Below are 20414 nucleotides of genomic sequence, written 5' to 3'. Positions count from 1 at the left end.
CGGGTCCTGTCACAGTGAGAGAGGGGAGAGGGGCCCGGGTCTGTCAGGGTGGAGAGAGGGGAGAGGGGCCCGGGTCTCGTCACGAGTGAGAGAGGGGAGAGGGGCCCGGGTCTGTCACCAGTGAGAGAGGGGAGAGGGGCCCGGGTCTGTCACAGTGAGAGAGGGGAGAGGGGCCCGGGTCTGTCAGGGTGAGAGAGGGGAGAGGGGGAGGGCCCGGGTCTGTCACAGTGAGAGAGGGGAGAGGGGCCCGGGTCTGTCACAGTGAGAGAGGGAGAGGGGCTCGGGTCTGTCACAGTGAGAGGAGGGGAGAGAGGGCCCGTGTCTGTCACAGTCGAGAGAGGGGAGAGGGGCCCGGGTCTGTCACAGTGAGAGAGGGGAGAAGGGGGGAGGGGCCCGGGTCTGTCACAGTGAGAGAGGGGAGAGGGGGCCCGGATCTGTCAGGGTGAGAGAGGGGAGAGGGGCCCGGGTCTGTCAGGTGAGAGAGGGGAGAGGGGCCCGGGTCTGTCACAGTGAGAGAGGGGAGAGGGGCCCGGGTCTGTCACAGTGAGAGAGGGGAGAGGGGCCCGGGTCTGTCACAGTGAGAGAGGGGGAGAGGGGGCCCGGGTCTGTCACAGTGAGAGAGGGGAGAGGGGCCCGGGTCTGTCACAGTGAGAGAGGGGAGAGGGGCTCGGGTCTGTCACGGGTGAGAGAGGGGAGAGGGGCCCGGGTCTGTCACAGGGTGAGAGAGGGGAGAGGGGCCCGGGTCTGTCACAGTGAGAGAGGGGAGAGGGGCCCGGGTCTGTCGAGGGTGAGAGAGGGGAGAGGGGCCGGGTCTGTCACGTGAGAGAGGGGAGAGGGGCACGGGTCTGTCAGGGTGAGAGAGGGGAGAGGGGCCCGGTCTGTCACAGTGAGAGAGGGGAGAGGGGCCCTGTGTCTGTCACGGTGAGAGAGTGGAGAGGGGCCCGGGTCTGTCACAGGTGAGAGAGGGGAGAGGGGCCCGGGTCTGTCACAGTGAGAGAGGGGAGAGGGGCCCGGGTCTGTCAGGGTGAGAGAGGGGGAGAGGGGCCCGGTCTGTCACAGTGAGAGAGGGGAGAGGGGCCCGGGTCTGTCACAGTGAGAGAGGGGGAGAGGGGCCTCCGGGTCTGTCACAGTGAGAGAGGGGAGAGGGGCCCCGGGTCTGTCACAGTGAGAGAGGGGAGAGGGGCCCGGAGTCGGTCACAGTGAGAGAGGGGAGAGGGGCCCGGGTCTGTCACAGGTGAGAGAGGGGAGAGGGGCCCGGGTCTGTCACAGTGAGAGAGGGGAGAGGGGCCCGGGTCTGTCAGGGTGAGAGAGGGGAGAGGGGCCCGGGTCTGTCCAGGTGAGAGAGGGGAGAGGGGCCCGGGTCTGTCACAGTGAGAGAGGGGAGAGGGGCCCGGGTCTGTCAGGGTGAGAGAGGGGAGAGGGGCCCGGGTCTGTCACAGTGAGAGAGGGGAGAGGGGCCCGGGTCTGTCACAGTGAGAGAGGGGAGAGGGGCCCGGGTCTGTCAGGTGAGAGAGGGGAGAGGGGCCCGGGTCTGTCACAGTGAGAGAGGGGAGAGGGGCCCGGGTCTGTCACAGGTGAGAGAGGGGAGAGGGGCCCGGGTCTGTCACAGTGAGAGAGGGGAGAGGGGCCCGGGGTCTGTCAGGTGAGAGAGGGGAGAGGGGCCCGGGTCTGTCACAGTGAGAGAGGGGAGAGGGGCCCGGGTCTGTCACAGTGAGAGAGGGGAGAGAGGGCCCGGGTCTGTCAGGTGAGAGAGGGGAGAGGGGCCGGGTCTGTCAGGGTGAGAGAGGGGAGAGGGGCCCGGGGTCTGTCACAGTGAGAGAGGGGAGAGGGGCCCGGGTCTGTCAGGTGAGAGAGGGGAGAGGGGCCCGGGTCTGTCACAGTGAGAGAGGGGAGAGGGGGCCCGGGTCTGTCAGGTGAGAGAGGGGAGAGGGGCCCGGGTCTGTCACAGTGAGAGAGGGGAGAGGGGCCCGGGTCTGTCACAGTGAGAGAGGGGAGAGGGGCCCGGGTCTGTCACAGTGAGAGAGGGGAGAGGGGCCCGGGTCTGTCACAGTGAGAGAGGGGAGAGGGGCCCGGGGTCTGTCACAGTGAGAGAGGGGAGAGGGGCCCGGGTCTGTCACAGTGAGAGAGGGGAGAGGGGCCCGGGTCTGTCACAGGTGAGAGAGGGGAGAGGGGCCCGGGTCTGTCACAGTGAGAGAGGGGAGAGGGGCCCGGGTCTGTCACAGGTGAGAGAGGTGAGAGGGGCCTCGGGTGCTGTCAGGGTGAGAGAGGGGAGAGGGGCCGGGTCTGTCACAGTGAGAGAGGGGAGAGGGGCCCGGGTCTGTCACAGTGAGAGAGGGGAGAGGGGCCGGGTCTGTCACAGTGAGAGAGGGGAGAGGGGCCCGGGTCTGTCACAGTGAGAGAGGGGGAGAGGGGCCCGGGTCTGCTCACAGTGAGAGAGGGGAGAGGGGCCCGGGTCTGTCAGGTGAGAGAGGGGGAGAGGGGCCCGTGTCTGTCACAGTGAGAGAGGGGAGAGGGGCCCGGGTCTGTCACAGTGAGAGAGGGGAGAGGGGCCCGGTGTCTGTCACAGTGAGAGAGGGGGAGGAGGGGCCCGGGTCTGTCAGGGTGAGAGAGGGGAGAGGGGCCCGGGTCTGTCAGTGAGAGAGGGGAGAGGGGCCCGGGTCTGTCACAGTGAGAGAGGGGAGAGGGGCCCGGGTCTGTCAGGGTGAGAGAGGGGAGAGGGGCCCGGGTCTGTCAGGGTGAGAGAGGGGAGAGGGGCCCGGGTCTGTCACAGTGAGAGAGGGGAGAGGGGCCCGGGTCTGTCGGAATGAGAGAGGGGAGAGGGGTCCCGGGATCGGTCCACAGTGAGAGAGGGGAGAGGGGCCCGGGTCTGTCACAGTGAGAGAGGGGAGAGGGGCCCGGGTCTGTCACAGTGAGAGAGGGGAGAGGGGCCCGGGTCTGTCACAGTGAGAGAGGGGAGAGATGCCGGGTCTGTCACAGTGAGAGAGGGGAGAGGGGCCCGGGTCTGTCACAGTGAGGAGAGGGGAGAGGGGCCGGGTCTGTCACAGTGAGAGAGGGGAGAGGGGCCCGGGTCTGTCAGGGTGAGAGAGTGGAGAGGGGCCCGGGTCTGTCACAGTGAGAGAGGGGAGAGGGGCCCGGGTCTGTCAGGGTGAGAGAGGGGAGAGGGGCCCGGGTCTGTCAGGGTGAGAGAGGGGAGAGGGGGCCCGGGTCTGTCACAGTGAGAGAGGGGAGAGGGGCCCGGGTCTGTCACAGTGAGAGAGGGGAGAGGGGCCCGGGTCTGTCAGGTGAGAGAGGGGAGAGGGTCCGGGTCTGTCACAGTGAGAGAGGGGAGAGGGGCCCGGTCTGTCAGGGTGAGAGAGGGGGAGAGGGGCCCGGGTCTGTCACAGGTGAGAGAGGGGAGAGGGGCCCGGGTCTGTCACAGTGAGAGAGGGAGAGGGGCCCGGGTCTGTCACAGTGAGAGAGGGGAGAGGGGGCCGGGTCTGTCACTGTGAGAGAGGGGAGAGGGGCCCGGGTCTGTCAGGGTGAGAGAGGGGAGAGGGGCCCGGGTCTGTCACAGTGAGAGAGGGGAGAGGGGGCCCGGGTCTGTCAGGTGAGAGAGGGGAGAGGGGCCCGGGTCTGTCACAGTGAGAGAGGGGAGAGGGTCCCGGGTCTGTCAGGGTGAGAGAGGGGAGAGGGGGCCGGGTCTGTCACAGTGAGAGAGGGGAGAGGGGCCCGGGTCTGTCACAGTGAGAGAGGGGAGAGGGGCCCGGGTCTGTCAGGTGAGAGAGGGGAGAGGGGCCCGGGTCTGTCACAGTGTGAGAGGGGAGAGGGTCCCGGGTCTGTCACAGTGAGAGAGGGGAGAGGGTCACGGGGTCTGTCACAGGTGAGAGAGGGGGAGAGGGGCCCGGGTCTGTCACAGTGAGAGAGGGGAGAGGGGCCCGGGTCCTGTCAGGTGAGAGAGGGGAGAGGGGCCCGGTCTGTCAGGGTGAGAGAGGGGAGAGGGGCCCGGGTCTGTCACAGTGAGAGAGGGGAGAGGGGCCCGGGTCTGTCAAGGTGAGAGAGGGGAGAGGGGCCCGGGTCTGTCACAGTGAGAGAGGGGAGAGGGGCCCGGGTCTGTCACAGTGAGAGAGGGGAGAGGGGCCCGGGTCTGTCAGGGTGAGAGAGGGGAGAGGGGCCCGGGTCTGTCAGGTGAGAGAGGGGAGAGGGGCCCGGGTCTGTCACAGTGAGAGAGGGGAGAGGGGCCCGGGTCTGTCACAGTGAGAGAGGGGAGAGGGGCCCGGGTCTGTCAGGGTGAGAGAGGGGAGAGGGGGCCCGGGGTCTGTCAGGGTGAGGGAGGGGAGAGGGGCCCGGGTCTGTCACAGTGAGAGAGGGGAGAGGGGGCCGGGTCTGTCAGGGTGAGAGAGGGGAGAGGGGCCCGGGTCTGTCACAGTGAGAGAGGGGAGAGGGGCCCGGGTCTGTCAGGGTGAGAGAGGGGAGAGGGGCCCGGGTCTGTCAGGGTGAGAGAGGGGAGAGGGGCCCGGATCGGTCACAGTGAGAGAGGGGAGAGGGGCCCGGGTCTGTCACAGTGAGAGAGGGGAGAGGGGCCCGGGTCTGTCACAGTGAGGGAGGGGAGAGGGGCCCGGGTCTGTCAGGGTGAGAGAGGGGAGAGGGGCCCGGGTCTGTCAGGGTGAGAGAGGGGAGAGGGGCCAGGGTCTGTCACAGTGAGAGAGGGGAGAGGGGCCCGGGTCTGTCACAGTGAGAGAGGGGAGAGGGGCCCGGGTCTGTCAGGGTGAGAAAGGGGAGAGGGGCCCGGGTCTGTCAGGGTGAGAGAGGGGAGAGGGGCCCGGGTCTGTCACTGTGAGAGAGGGGAGAGGGTCCGGGTCTGTTAGGGTGAGAGAGGGGAGAGGGGCCAGGGCCTGTCACAGTGAGAGAGGGGAGAGGGGCCCAGGTCTGTCAGTGTGAGAGAGGGGAGAGGGTCCCGGGTCTGTCAGGGTGAGAGAGGGGAGAGGGGCCCGGGTCTGTCACAGTGAGAGAGGGGAGAGGGGCCCGGGTCTGTCACAGTGAGAGAGGGGAGAGGGTCCCGGGTCTGTCAGGGTGAGAGAGGGGAGAGGGGCCCGGGTCTGTCACAGTGAGAGAGGGGAGAGGGGCCCGGGTCTGTCACAGTGAGAGAGGGGAGAGGGGCCCGGGTCTGTCACAGTGAGAGAGCGGAGAGGGGCCCGGGTCTGTCACAGTGAGAGAGGGGAGAGGGGCCCGGGTCTGTCACAGTGAGAGAGGGGAGAGGGGCCCGGGTCTGTCAGGGTGAGAGAGGGGAGAGGGGCCCGGGTCTGTCACAGTGAGAGAGGGGAGAGGGGCCCGGGTCTGTCACAGTGAGAGAGGGGAGAGGGGCCCGGGTCTGTCAGGGTGAGAGAGGGGAGAGGGGCCCGGGTCTGTCACGGTGAGAGAGGGGAGAGGGGCCCGGGTCTGTCACAGTGAGAGATGGGAGAGGGGCCCGGGTCTGTCAGGGTGAGAGAGGGGAGAGGGGCCTGGGTCTGTCACAGTGAGAGAGGGGAGAGGGGCTCGGGTCTGTCAGGGTGAGAGAGGGGAGAGGGGCCCGGGTCTGTCACAGTGAGAGAGGGGAGAGGGGCCCGGGTCTGTCACAGTGAGAGAGGGGAGAGGGGCCCGGGTCTGTCAGGTGAGAGAGGGGAGAGGGGCCCGGGTCTGTCACAGTGAGAGAGGGGAGAGGGGCCCGGGTCTGTCACAGTGAGAGAGGGGAGAGGGGCCCGGGTCTGTCACAGTGAGAGAGGGGAGAGGGGCCCGGGTCTGTCAGGGTGAGAGAGGGGAGAGGGGCCCGGGTCTGTCAGGTGAGAGAGGGGAGAGGGGCCCGGGTCTGTCACAGTGAGAGAGGGGAGAGGGGCCCGGGTCTGTCAGGGTGAGAGAGGGGAGAGGGGCCCGGGTCTGTCACAGTGAGAGAGGGGAGAGGGGCCCGGGTCTGTCAGGGTGAGAGAGGGGAGAGGGGTCCGGGTCTGTCAGGGTGAGAGAGGGGAGAGGGGTCCGGGTCTGTCACAGTGAGAGAGGGGAGAGGGGCCCGGGTCTGTCACAGTGAGAGAGGGGAGAGGGGCCCGGGTCTGTCACAGTGAGAGAGGGGAGAGGGGCCCGGGTCTGTTAGGGTGAGAGAGGGGAGAGGGGCCCGGGTCTGTCAGGGTGAGAGAGGGGAGAGGGGCCCGGGTCTGTCACAGTGAGAGAGGGGAGAGGGGCCCGGGTCTGTCACAGTGAGAGAGGGGAGAGGGGCCCGGGTCTGTCACAGTGAGAGAGGGGAGAGGGGCCCGGGTCTGTCAGGGTGAGAGAGGGGAGAGGGGCCCGGGTCTGTCACAGTGAGAGAGGGGAGGGGGGCCCGGGTCTGTCACAGTGAGAGAGGGGAGAGGGGCACGGGTCTGTCACAGTGAGAGAGGGGAGAGGGGCCCGGGTCTGTCAGGGTGAGAGAGGGGAGAGGGGCCCGGGTCTGTCACAGTGAGAGAGGGGAGAGGGGCCCGGGTCTGTCAGGGTGAGAGAGGGGAGAGGGGCCCGGGTCTGTCACAGTGAGAGAGGGGAGAGGGGCCCGGGTCTGTCAGGGTGAGAGAGGGGAGAGGGGCCCGGGTCTGTCACAGTGAGAGAGGGGAGAGGGGCCCGGGTCTGTCAGGGTGAGAGAGGGGAGAGGGGCCCGGGTCTGTCACAGTGAGAGAGGGGAGGGGGGCCCGGGTCTGTCACAGTGAGAGAGGGGAGAGGGGCACGGGTCTGTCACAGTGAGAGAGGGGAGAGGGGCCCGGGTGTGTCACAGTGAGAGAGGGGAGAGGGGCCCGGGTCTGTCAGGGTGAGAGAGGGGAGAGGGGCCCGGGTCTGTCAGGGTGAGAGAGGGGAGAGGGGCCCGGGTCTGTCACAGTGAGAGAGGGGAGAGGGGCCCGGGTCTGTCACAGTGAGAGAGGGGAGAGGGGCCCGGGTCTGTCAGGGTGAGAGAGGGGAGAGGGGCCCGGGTCTGTCAGGGTGAGAGAGGGGAGAGGGGCCCGGGTCTGTCACAGTGAGAGAGGGGAGAGGGGCCCGGGTCTGTCACAGTGAGAGAGGGGAGAGGGGCCCGGGTCTGTCACAGTGAGAGAGGGGAGAGGGGCCCGGGTCTGTCAGGGTGAGAGAGGGGAGAGGGGCCCGGATCGGTCACAGTGAGAGAGGGGAGAGGGTCCCGGGTCTGTCACAGTGAGAGAGGGGAGAGGGGCCCGGGTCTGTCACAGTGAGAGAGGGGAGAGGGGCCCGGGTCTGTCACAGTGAGAGAGGGGAGAGGGGCCCGGGTCTGTCACAGTGAGAGAGGGGAGAGGGGCCCGGGTCTGTCAGGGTGAGAGAGGGGAGAGGGGTCCGGGTCTGTCACAGTGAGAGAGGGGAGAGGGGCCCGGGTCTGTCACAGTGAGAGAGGGGAGAGGGGCCCGGGTCTGTCACAGTGAGAGAGGGGAGAGGGGCCCGGGTCTGTCAGGGTGAGAGAGGGGAGAGGGGCCCGGATCGGTCACAGTGAGAGAGGGGAGAGGGGCCCGGGTCTGTCACAGTGAGAGAGGGGAGAGGGGCCCGGGTCTGTCACAGTGAGAGAGGGGAGAGGGGCCCGGGTCTGTCACAGTGAGAGAGGGGAGAGGGGCCCGGGTCTGTCAGGGTGAGAGAGGGGAGAGGGGCCCGGGTCTGTCAGGGTGAGAGAGGGGAGAGGGGCCCGGATCGGTCACAGTGAGAGAGGGGAGAGGGGCCCGGATCGGTCACAGTGAGAGAGGGGAGAGGGGCCCGGGTCTGTCAGGGTGAGAGAGGGGAGAGGGGCCCGGGTCTGTCAGGGTGAGAGAGGGGAGAGGGGCCCGGGTCTGTCAGGGTGAGAGAGGGGAGAGGGGCCCGGGTCTGTCAGGGTGAGAGAGGGGAGAGGGGCCCGGGTCTGTCAGGGTGAGAGAGGGGAGAGGGGCCCGGGTCTGTCAGGGTGAGAGAGGGGAGAGGGGCCCGGGTCTGTCAGGGTGAGAGAGGGGAGAGGGGCCCGGATCGGTCACAGTGAGATGATTCACACTTTGGGAATTTGATCACGATTCCCAGCATGCCTCTGTGATCAGTCAGTTTATCATTTTGAGGAATTAATACTTTTAACCAGATTCCGCTCCTTTAGCAGGTCAGTAATAAAGGTAACCGTTTAATATCCGTAAAAGCGGTGCTGAAATATCTAAAACCCCACGGATAAAAGAAGATAAACAATTACAAGCATTGAGAACAACACTGAGCAGAAATGCTGCGAGCGAGGTTCAAACCTGGTGAAACACAGACAGCAGCAAAGAGTTTAAATTCTCAAACCGCTGAACCTGCACTGTGTGTTAAATCCCTGCAATGAACATTGCGCTGGGTTCATGATGTTCATTTTGCTGAAAATTCATCAAATCGTAAAGAAATGTAGGAATCATGAAAGTAACATAAACCCCTCCGATATTTAACGCTTATAAAACAGTTGAAAACCCACGTTGCATTTTATTCATAGTCGTTGCGATGTGATTTCCATTACGGCGATTTGTGGTACCTCTTCAAGCCACAGGTACACAGATGAGAAACTATTTCCTTGCTCTGTATTACCTGACACTGAGCTGGCACTGTTCCAGCAGAAACGCCACTCAATTCAATTCAATTCAATTCAAATCGCTTTATTGGCACGGCAAGGTACATCTTATGTTGCCAATGCATCGAAAAACATTTATGGTTCATTTAACCGTGGCTTTAAATCTTTGTCCATTTTCACCTTGAGGTAGACTGAGGTTGGGATAAGTTCTCAGTCCCCGAGACATTACTTTTAAACAGCAGTTTTATGAGAAGCATGACCTTCTTGCCCACTGCTGGGAATCGAACCGTCATGACTGAGCCGGACTCCCGCAGTTAAACAGGTCAGTTGTCCAGTCTTCACGTGGTCAACATCTCCTAGAGTTGTCCAATCAGGGAGTTGGATGATTGAAGTGACATTGATTGGGTTATTGGATTGCTCTGCGTGTTTATCTTCAATATTTCTATTTAAAAAATATTCGGTTCTATTGTAAACATGAGTAGGAATGAAGTCTCACACTGCTGGGCCCACCCGACTGAAACTAATAAGATAATGTAACCTGAGGTTCTCAGTGCAGGTTCTCTTTGTGTGCAAATCAGGCACCCAGTCAAGTGATCAGCAGCTTCTCCAAGAGCGACAGAATTCACCGTTTCTCACAGAAAATGCGAGCAGATTTGGTCGTCATTAGGATTGAAGATGATTTCTACCTTACGCCTTCAACCTGTGTGATCAGTGAGTGTTTCGGGACAGTTCCTAACTGTGTAAATATGTATCACACGATATGACCGCTTGCCTCCTGCCTTTTGAAGGTTCAGCCCCATTGTTCTGAGCTGTTTCTTACTCTGGCGGCTGTTTAGTGACGGCAGTGCCGAGAATGTCGTGCTTTTACATATTACTATTTATTCCATGTGATCGCTTTATTCAGGCTAGAATATTCTTTGAATCTCCGATATCAGTAATTTAACCGGGTTAATGTTTTCATCCAACATTTAAGGATATAGACATAGACATGGAAAAATAGGAGCAGGAATAGGCCATTTGGCACCTCGAGTCTGCTCCACCATTCAATATGATCATGGCTGACCCTCTATCTCAATATTGTATTCCCGCTCTCTCCCCATACCTCTTGATGCCTTTTGTGTCTAGAAATCTATCTATCTCCTTCTTAAATATATTCAGTGACTTGGCCTCCACAGTCTTCTGCGGTAGAGAATTCCACAGGTTCACCACCCTCTGAGTGAAGAAATTTCTCCTCATCTCAGTCCTAAATGTCCTACCCCGTATCCTGAGACTGTGACCCCTCGTTCTAGAGCCCCCCCAGCCAGGGGAAACATCCTCCCTGCATCCAGTCTGTCTAGCCCTATCAGAATTTTATTCATTTCAATGAGATCCCCTCTCATTCTTCTAAACTCTCGTGAATACAGGCCTAGTCGACCCAATCTCTCCTCATACGACAGTCCTGCCAACCCAGGAATCAGTCTGGTGAACCTTCGCTGCACTCCCTCTATGGCAAGTATATCCTTTCTTAGGTAAGGAGACTAAAACTGCACACAGTACTCCAGGTGTGGTCACACCAAGGCCCTGTATAACTGTAGTAAGACACCCTTGCTCCTGTACTCAAATCCTCTTGCAATGAAGGCCAGCATACCATTTGCCTCCTAACTGCTTGCTGCACCTGCATGTTTGCTTTCAGTGACTGGTGTACAAGGACACCCAGGTCCCTCTGTACATCAACATTTCCCAATCTAGCACCATTTAAATAATACTCTGCCTTTCTGTTTTTCCTACTGAAGTGGATAACTTCACATTTATCCACATTATACTGCATCTGCCATGTATTTTCCCACTCACTCAACTTGTCTAAATCGCCTTGAAACCGCTTTGCATCCTCTTCACAACTCACAATCCCACCTAGTTTCATGTCGTCAGCAAACTTGGAAATATTACATTTGGTTCCCTCATCCAAATAATTGATATATATTGTGAATAGCTGGTGCCCCAAGCACTGATCCCTGCGGTACCCCACTAGTCACCGCCGGCCACCCCGAAAAAGACCCGTTTATTCCTTCTCTCTGTTAACCAATTTTCAATCCATGCCAGTATATTACCCACAATCCCATGTGCTTTAATTTTGCACACTTTATCAAATGCCTTTTGAAAATCCAAATACACCACATCCGCTGGTTCTCCTTTATCTATTCTACCAGTTACATCCTCAGAAAACTCCTGTTTGTTTGTCAAACACGATTTCCCTTTCAAAAATCTATGTTGACTTTGTCTAATCCTGTTGATATTTTCTAAGTCTCCTGGTATCACATCCTTAATAATAGACTCTAGCATTTTCCCTACTACTGATGTTAGGCTAACTGGTCTGTAGTTCCCTGTTTTCTCTATTCCTCCTTTTTTAAATAGTGGGGTTACATTTGCACCCTCCAATCTGCAGGAACTGTTCCATAATCTATAGAATTTTGGAAGATGACAACCAATGCATCCATTATTCCCATTGTTGTATCCGTGTGTTAATGGAGACATGGAATGCAGGAGTTGGTTTAACAGGTGTTTACTGAACAAAGTCTGGAGGTGAACTAAAAGATACAAGACACTATACAGGCTTATATAGCCCGAGTGGCCACTACCGGCATTACAGTACACAGGGGCTCTTAAAGGCACATACACCACACCCATGACTACCTCTTTAAGTACTCTGGGATGCAGATTATCAGGCCCTGGGGATTTATAAGCTTTCAGTCCCATTCATTTCTCCAGCACTATTACTTTACTAATGCTAATTTACTTCAATTTCTCCTTCTCACTAGACCCTTGGTTCCCTAGCATTTCTGGGAAGTTATTTGTGTCATAACAACAGAAAATGCCGGAAAAACTCAGCAGGCCAGGCAACATCCGTGGAGAGAGAAATAGAGTCAATGTTTCAGGTCAAAACCATTCATCAGGACTGTTATCTGTCTCCTCTTCCGTGAAGACAGAATCAAAGTATTTGTTAAATTGCTCAGCCATTTCCTTGTTCCCCATTATAAATTCTCCCGTTTCTGACTGTAAGGGACCTACATTTGTTTTCACTCATGTTTTTCTTTTTACATGCTTGTAGAAGCTTTTACAGTCTGTTTTTATGTTCCTTGCAAGTTTACTCTCATAATTTATTTTTCCCCTCTAAATCAATCTCTTGGTCCTTTTTTGCTGAACTCTAAACTACTCCCAATCCTCAGGCTTGCTACTTTTTCTGGCAACTTAAATATATTCAAGACGGAGTTGGATATATTTCTAAAGGCTAAGGGGATCAAGGGATATGGGGAGAAGGCAGGAACAGGATACAGGATTTGGATGATCAGCCATGATCTCATTGAATGGCGGAGCAGGCTCGAGGGGCCAAATGGACTACTCCTGCTCCTATCTTCTATGTCTCTATGTACCTTTATATAACACCTCTGGATCTAATAATATCCTTAATTTCTTTTGTTAGCCATGGTTGGGCTGTTTTCCTTTTGTGTTTTTGTTCCAGAAAGGAATGTATAACTGTTGCAATTCATGCATTCGTTCCTTAAATGTTAGCCATTACATTCAGAGGGTGATGGTCGAAGGTTGTTTTTGGGACTGGAAGCCTGTGTCCAGTGGGGTACCGCAGGGATCGGTGCTGGGTTCCTTGCTGTTTGTGGTCTACATTAATGATTTAGATATGAATGTAGGAGGTATGATCAGTAAGTTCGCAGATGACACGAAAATTGGTGGAGTGGTAAATAGCGAGGAGGGAAGCCTCAGGCTACAGGACGATATAGGCGGGTTGGTCAGATGGGCAGAACAGTGGCAAATGGAATTTAACCCTGAAAAGTGTGAGGTGATGTATTTTGGGAGGACTAACAAGGCAAGGGAATACACAGTGAATGGTAGGACCCTCGGAAGGACAGAGGATCAGAGGGACCTTGGTGTGCATGTACATAGATCCCTGAAGGCAGCAGGACAGGTGGATAAGGTGGTTAAAAAGGCATATGGAATACTTGCCTTCATTAGCTGTGGTATAGAATATAAGAGCAGGGAGGTTATGATGGAGCTGTACAAAACACTAGTTAGGCCACAGCTGGAATACTGTGTGCAGTTCTGGTCGCCACACTATAGGAGGGATGTGATTGCATTGGAGAGGGTGCAGAGGAGATTCACCAGGATGTTACCTGGGCTGGAGCGCTTCAGCTATGAAGAGAGACTGGACAGGCTGGGGTTGTTTTCCTTAGAGCAGAGAAGGCTGAGGGGGGACCTGATTGAGGTGTACAAAATTATGAGGGATATAGATAGGGTAGATGGAAGGAACTTTTCCCCTTAGTAGAGGGATCAATAACCAGGGGGCATAGTTTCAAGATAAGGGGCATGAGGTTTAGAGGGGATTTGAGTAAAAACTTTTTCACCCAGAGGGTGGTTGGAATCTGGAACTCACTGCCTGAAAGGGTGGTCGAGGCAGGAACCCTCAACATTCAAGAAGCATTTAGATGAGCACTTGAAATGCCATAGCATACAAGGCTACGGACCAAGTGCTGGAAAATGGGATTAGAATAGACAGGGCTTGATGGCCGGCGCGGACACGATGGGCCAAAGGGCCTCTTTCTGTGCTGTATAACTCTATGACTCTATGACTCTAATTGCCTATTCACAGTCATGCCTTTTAATGAAGCTCCCCAATCTATCATAGCCAACTCACTCCTCATACATTCGTAGTTTCCTTTATTCAGATTTAGCACGTTAATTTCGGATTGGAATTCTTCACTTTCCATCTTAATGAAGAATTCTATCATGTTATGGTCACTGTTCCCTAAAGGATCCCGCACAACAGGATTATTAATTAACCCCTTCTCGTTGCAAAATACCCAATCTAGGATAGCCTTTTCCCTAGTTGGCTGCTCAACGTACTGGTCTATAAAACCATCTCGTACACACTCCAGGTATTCATCCTCCACAGTATTATTGCTCATTTGGTTCGGCCAGTCTATATGTAGATTAAAGTCACCCATGATTACTGTAGTACCCTTGTTACATGCATCTCTGATTTCCTGTGTGATGCCATCCCCTACATTACCACTACTGTTTGGAGGCCTATAGACAACTCCCACCAATGTTTTCTGCCACTTGGTGCTTCTTAGCTCCACCCAGACAGATTCTACATCTTGATTTTCTGAGCCAATATCCTTTCTCTATTGCTCTGATTTCAACCTTTGCTAACAACGCCACCCCACTTCCTATTCCTTTTTGCCTGTCCTTCCTAAATATGGAATATCCTTGGATATTCAGCTCCCAGCCTTAGTCAACCTGCAGCCACTTCTCCGTATCTGTTTACATGTATTTGCGCTGTTAATTCGTCTACCTTATTATGAATGCTTCGTGCATTCAGATACAATGCCTTTAGATTTGTCTTTTTAAGATTTTTAGACATCTTAACATTTTTTTGTACTATGGCCCTATTTGTCTTATTAACATTTTTTCTTACCCGGACCCTATTTGTTAGTGCGCTCCTTTGTTTGTACGCTCTGTCCCTTCCATACACAATCTGGTTATCCTTACCCCAATCACTTTCCTGCACTGCTTCCATGTCTTTTCTCTTTAGCATTCTAGATTTCTCTCCACCGGGACCACCCCCCGGCTCTTATTTAGTTTAAAGCCCTATCTACCTCCCCAGTTATTCGATTCGCTAGAACTCTGGTCCCAGCATGGTTCAGGTGTAGTCAGTCCCGACGGAACAGCTCTCTCTTTCCCCAGTACTGGTGCCAGTGCCCCATGAATCGAAACCCACTTCTCCCACACCAATCTTTGAGCCATACATTCATCTCCCTGATCGTATTGACCCTATGCCAATTTGCTTGTGGCTCCAGTAATAATCCAGAGATTATGACCTTTGTGGTTCTGCTTTTTAATTTAGTCCCTAGCTGCTCAAACTCTCTCAGCAGAAACTCTGTCTTTGACCTACCTCTGTCGTTGGAACCACCACAACTAGATAGTCCCCCTCTCACTCAAGGTTCTTCTCCAGCCCGGAGGAGATGTCCTTTACCCTGGCACTGGGTAGGCAACATAGCCTTCGGGACTCACACTCCTGGCTGCAGAGAACAGTGTCAAACCCCCTAAATATACTGTCGCCTAGTACAACCACCTGCCTTTTCACTCCCTCCACTTGAACAGCTTCCTGTACCACAGTGCCATGGTCAGTTTGCTCATCCTCCCCGCAGTCCCCGCACTTGTCCAGAAGGGTTGCAAGAACCTCAAATCTATTGGAGATGTGAAGGGACAGAGGCTCCTGCAATACTACCTCCTGTCTGTCTCTCTCTCACTGTCTTCCCCTGTCTGTCTCTCTCACTGTCTCCCCCTGTCTGTCTCTCTCTCACTGTCTCCCCTGTCTGTCTCTCTCACTGTCTCCCCCTGTCTGTCTCTCTCTCACTGTCTCCCCTGTCTGACTCTCTCTCACTCTGTTTCCCCCTGTCTGTCTCTCTCTCACTGTCTCCCCGGTCTGTCTCTCTCTCACTGTCTCCCCTGTCTGTCTCTCTCTCACTGTCTCCCCTGTCTGTCTCTCTCTCACTGTCTCCCCTGTCTGTCTCTCTCTCACTGTCTCCCCTGTCTGTCTCTCTCTCACTCGTTCCCCTGTCTGTCTCTCTCTCACCGTCTCCCCTGTCTGTCTCTCTCTCACTGTCTCCCCTGTCTGTCTCTCTCTCACTGTCTCCCCTGTCTGTCTCTCTCTCACTGCCTCCCCTGTCTGTCTCTCTCTCACTGTCTCCCCTGTCTGTCTCTCTCTTACTGCCTCCCCTGCCTGTCTCTCTCTCACTGTCTCCCCTGTCTGTCTCTCTCTCACTGTCACCACCTGTCTGTCTCTCTCTCACTGTCTCCCTTGTCTGTCTCTCTCTCACTGTCAACACCTGTCTGTCTCTCTCTCACTGTCTCACCTGTCTGTCTCTCTCTCACTGTCACCACCTGTCTGTCTCTCTCTCACTCTCTCCCCTGTCTGTCTCTCTCTCACTGTCTCCCCTGTCTGTCTCTCTCTCACTGTCTCCCCTGTCTGTCTCTCTCTCACTGTCTCCCCTGTCTGTCTCTCTCTCACTGTCTCCCCTGTCTGTCTCTCTCACTGTCGCCACCTGTCTGTCTCTCTCTCACTGTCTCCCCTGTCTGTCTCTCTCTCACTGTCTCCCCTGTCTGTCTCTCTCTCACTGTCTCCCCTGTCTGTCTCTCTCTCACTGTCTCCCCTGTCTGTCTCTCTCTCACTGTCTCCCCTGTCTGTCTCTCTCTCACTGTCTCCCCTGTCTGTCTCTCTCTCACTGTCTCCCCTGTCTGTCTCTCTCTCACTGTCTCCCCTGTCTGTCTCTCTCTCACTGTCACCATCTGTCTGTCTCTCTCTCACTGTCTCCCCTGTCTGTCTCTCTCTCACTGTCACCACCTGTCTGTCTCTCTCTCACTGTCTCCCCTGTCTGTCTCTCTCTCACTGTCTCCCCTGTCTGTCTCTCTCTCACTATCTCCCCTGTCTGTCTCTCTCTCACTGTCACCACCTGTCTGACTCTCTCTCACTCTTTATCCCCCTGTCTGTCTCTCTCACTGTCTCCCTCTGTCTGTCTCTCTCTCACTGTCATCACCTGTCTGGCACTCTCTCTCTCTGTATCCCTCTGTCTCTCTCTCTCTCTCTCACTGTCTTCCCCTGTCTGTCTCTCTCTCACTGTCTCCCCTGTCTGTCTCTCTCACTCTCTCCCTCTGTCTGTCTCTCTAACTGTCTCCCCTGTCTGTCTCTCTCTCACTGTCTCCCCTGTCTGTCTCTCTCTCACTGTCTCCCCTGTCTGTCTCTCTCTCACTGTCACCACCTGTCTGACTCTCTCTCATTCTTTATCCCCCTGTCTGTCTCTCTCTCACTGTCTCCCCTGTCTGTCTCTCTCTCACTGTCACCACCTGTCTGACTCTCTCTCATTCTTTATCCCCCTGTCTGTCTCTCTCACTGTCTCCCTCTGTCTGTCTCTCTCTCACTGTCATCACCTGTCTGGCACTCTCTCTCTCTGTATCCCTCTGTCTCTCTCTCTCTCTCTCACTGTCTCCCCCTGTCTCACTCTCTCTCAGTGTCTCCCCCTGTCTGTCTCTCTCTCACTGTCTCCCCCTGCCTGTCTCTCTCTCACTGTCTCCCCCGTCTGTCTCTCTCACTGTCTCCCCCTGTCTGTCTCTCTCTCACTGTCTCCCCCGTCTGTCTCTCTCACTGTCTCCCCCTGTCTGTCTCTCTCTCACTGTCTTCCCCTATCTGACTCTCTCTCACTGTCTCCCCTGTCTGTCTCTCTCACTCTCAGCCTCTGTCTGTCTCTCTCACTGTCTCGCTCTGTCTGTCGCTCTCAAACTGTCTCCCCATGTCTGTCTCTCTCTCACTGTCTCCCCTGTCTGTCGCTCTCTCACTGACTCCCCTGTCCCTCTCTAACAGTTTCCCCCTGTCTGTCTCTCTCTCACTCGCTCCCCCTGTCTGTCTCTCTCTCACTGTTTCCCCCCGTCTGTCTCTCTCTCACTGTCTCCCCATGTCTGTCTCTCTCTCTCACTGTCTCCCCATATCTGTCTCACTCTCTCACTGTCTCCCTCTGTCTGTTCCTCTCTCACTGTCTCCCCCTGTCTGTCTCTCTCTGTCTGACTCCCTCTCACTGTCTCCCCCTGTCTGTCTCTCTCTCACTGATTCCCCTGTCTCTCTCTAACAGTCCCCCCTGTCTGTCTCTCTCTCTCTCACTCGCTCCCCCTGTCGGTCTCTCTCTCACTGTCTCCCCCTGTCTGTTCCTCTCTCACTGTCTCCCCTGTCTGTCTCTCTCACTCTCAGCCTCTGTCTGTCTCTCTCACTGTCTCACTCTGTCTGTCTCCCTCACTCTCTCCCCATGTCTGTCTCTCTATGACTGTCTCCCCATGTATCTCTCTCAGTGTCTCCCTCTGTCTGTCTCTGTCACTGTCTCGCCATGTCTGTCTCTCTCTCTCACTGTCTTCCCCATCTGTCTCTCTCTCACTGTCTCCCACTGTCTGTCTCTCTCTCACTCTCAGCCTCTGTCTGTCTCTCTCACTGTCTTGCTTTGTCTGTCTCTAGCCCACTGTCTCCCCCTGTATGTCCCTAACACTGTCTCGCTCTGTCTGTCTCTCTCACACTGCCTCCCACTGTCTCTTTCTCACTGTCTCCCGTTTCTGTCTCTTTCACGGTCTCCCCTGTCTGCCTCTCTCTCATTGTCACCCTCTGTCTGTCTGTCTCTCACTGTCTCGCCATGTCTGTCTCTCTCTCTCACTGTCTCCCCATTTCTGTCTCTCGCTCTCTGTCTCCCCCTGTTTGTCTCTCTCTCACTGTCTCCCCTGTCTCTCTCTCACTGTCTCCCCTGTCTGTCTCTCTCTCTCAATGTTGCCCCATGTCTTTCTCCCTCTCTCTCACTGTCTCCCCTGTCTGTCTCTCTCTCACTATCTCCCCCTGTCTTTCTCTCTCTCACTGTCTCCCTCTGTCTCTCTCACATTCTCGCCATGTCTGTCTCTCTCTCACTGTCTCCCAATGTCTTTCTTTCTCTCACTGTCTCCCCCTGTTTGTCTCTCTCTCACTCTCTCCCCATATGCCTCATTCTCACTGTCTCCCTCTGTCTGTCTCTCTCTCATTGTCTCTGTCTGTCTGTCACTCTCTCGCTGTCTCTCTCTGTCTGTCTCTCTCTCACTGTCTCTCTCTGTCTGTCACTCTCTCACTGTCTCTCTCTGTCTGTCTCTCTCTCTCACAATCACCCTCTGTCTGTCTCGCTCACTGTCTCCCCATGTCTGTCTCTCTCTAAATGTCTCCCCTGTCTTTCTCGCTTATTGTCTCCCCTCTCTATCTCTCTCTCTCACTGTCTCCCCTGTCTGTCTCTCTCTCACTGTCTCCCCTGTCTCTCTCTCTCTCACTGTCTCCCCCTGTCTGTCTCTCTCTCACTGTCTCCCCTGTCTGTCTCTCTCTCACTGACTCCCATGTCTCTCTCTAACTGTCTCCCCCTGTCTGTCTCTCTCTCACTGTCTCCCCTGTCTGTCTCTCTCTCACTGACTCCCCTGTCTCTCTCTCACTGTCTCCCCCTGTCTGTCTCTCTTTCATTGCCCACTGTCTGTCTCTCTCTCACTGTCTCCTCCCGACTGTCTCTCTCTCACTGTCTCCCCTGTCTGTCTCTCTCTCACTGTCTCCCCTGTCTGTCTCTCTCTAACTGTCTCCCCCTGTCTGTCTCTCTCTCACTGTCTCCCCTGTCTGTCTCTCTCTAACTGTCTCCCCCTGTCTGTCTCTCTCTCACTGTCTCCCCTGTCTGTCTCTCTCTAACTGTCTCCCCCTGTCTGTCTCTCTCTCACTGTCTCCCCTGTCTGTCTCTCTCTCACTGACTCCCCTGTCTCTCTCTCACTGTCTCCCCGTCTGTCTCTCTTTCATTGCCCACTGTCTGTCTCCCTCTCACTGTCTCCTCCCGACTGTCTCTCTCTCACTATCTCCTCCTGTCTGTCTCTCTCTCACTGTCACCACCTGTCTGTCTCTCTCTCACTGTCTCCCCTGTCTGTCTCTCTCTCACTGTCTCCCCTGTCTGTCTCTCTCTCACTGTCTCCCCTGTCTGTCTCTCTCTCACTGTCACCACCTGTCTGTCTCTCTCTCACTGTCTCCCCTGTCTGTCTCTCTCTCACTGTCTCCCCTGTCTGTCTCTCTCTCACTGTCTCCCCTGTCTGTCTCTCTCACACTGTCTTCCCCTGTCTGCCTCTCTCTCACTGTCTCCCCATGTCTGTTTCTCTATCAGTGTCTCCCCATGTCTGGCTCTCTCTCTCACTGTCTCCATCTCTCTGTGTGTCTCTCTCTCTCCCATATCTGTCACTCTCTCACTGTCTCCCTCTGTCTGTCTCTCTCTCAGTTTCTCCCCTGTCTGTCTCTCGCTCACTGTCTCCCTTTGTCTGTCTCTCTCTCAGTGTCTCGCCCTGTCTGTCTCTCTCTCTCACTGTCTCCCCATGTCTGCGTCTCACTCACTGTTACCCTTTGTCTGTCTCTCTCTCACTGTCTCGCCCTGTTTGTCTTTCTCTCTCACTGTCTCCCCATATCTGTCTCTCTCTCACTGTCTCCCTCTGTCTCTCTCTCTCTCGCTGTCTCGCCCTGTCTGTCTCTCTCTCTCACTGTCACCCCACGTCTGTTTATCGCTCACTGTCACCCTTTGTCTGTCCTGTAAGGGGTTTTGTTTGCTGGGGTCTCTCTCTCTCTCTCTCTCGAGACCTCTCTCTCTTGCACAGTAATTTACGGAGTGGTTCGACCCACTCACCCCTTAGGTTCTATACACTGAACTTTGAGGCAGTAACTACAATGCAGAGAATACTCTAAAGACCAAGTTTAATGAAATGAAATGAAATTTTATTGCACAATGGAAAATTGAATGTAAGCCAATAATGTGCATGGGAGGGAAAAACAAAGCATAATACAGTACTAACCAATATATCCACAAACATATCACGCTTTATAATTTCGCCAAGAAACAGGGAAACACACAGACCATCGAGGGACAAAAACTCATTGTTAATTATCCCCTAAAATGCCCACCCCCTAAACCTAGCTAGATTAGATTATGAGGGGCCAGAAACATGCTCACCAATCCAAAACTGCGGTTGGGTTGGGGTTCTTTACTTTGTGCTCTCTCTCGGGCCTGCCGTTGTCACGTGGTCGTTGGCCTGTAGGAGCAAGGGCTGCCCAAGCTGATGGCTTCTTGGACAATTTATTTCAGCAAGACGCGCCATCCATCGTTTCGCCCACAGGCCGTTATCTCAGCGCTCCTTCACACCACGATGGTGGTCACAGTCTTGATTGCTCCGTGCTCCTGCATACAACGATGGCCACCCGTTCTGTAGGGCGTTTCGTCTCCTCTGTTTCTTCAACCGTTCTCCTCATCTCGTCAATGGCCCGGGGTTTGTCGGTGATCTC

This window comes from Somniosus microcephalus, unplaced genomic scaffold, assembly GCF_052327205.1.
Source record: "Somniosus microcephalus isolate GS21.2 unplaced genomic scaffold, FLI_Smic_1.0 unresolved_chr3, whole genome shotgun sequence".
NCBI lineage: Eukaryota > Metazoa > Chordata > Chondrichthyes > Squaliformes > Somniosidae > Somniosus > Somniosus microcephalus.
This window is presented reverse-complemented; position numbering follows the sequence as displayed.